Genomic DNA, 299 nt, shown 5'->3' with positions numbered 1-299 from the left:
GAACAAAAAGCTGATATGGCTAATGAATATTTTTAATGAGAATTATAGTGAATTATAATTGTTTATGTGACAAAGTAAGATACAGTTTGATGGGGTGGTCCCCATTAATGGAAATGGGGAAAATAATTAATCGAAATTTTTCTTACTCAGCAATAATTCAATTTCTATATTTCTATAATTTTGTCCGAGACATACTACACACACAAACACACACGTACACAGGCACACACAAACACACACACACTCAAACATACACACATACACACACACACACACACACACACACACACACACACACA

Source organism: Octopus bimaculoides, chromosome 13 (assembly GCF_001194135.2).
Source record: "Octopus bimaculoides isolate UCB-OBI-ISO-001 chromosome 13, ASM119413v2, whole genome shotgun sequence".
In the NCBI taxonomy this organism is placed as follows: Eukaryota; Metazoa; Mollusca; class Cephalopoda; order Octopoda; family Octopodidae; genus Octopus; species Octopus bimaculoides.
This window is presented reverse-complemented; position numbering follows the sequence as displayed.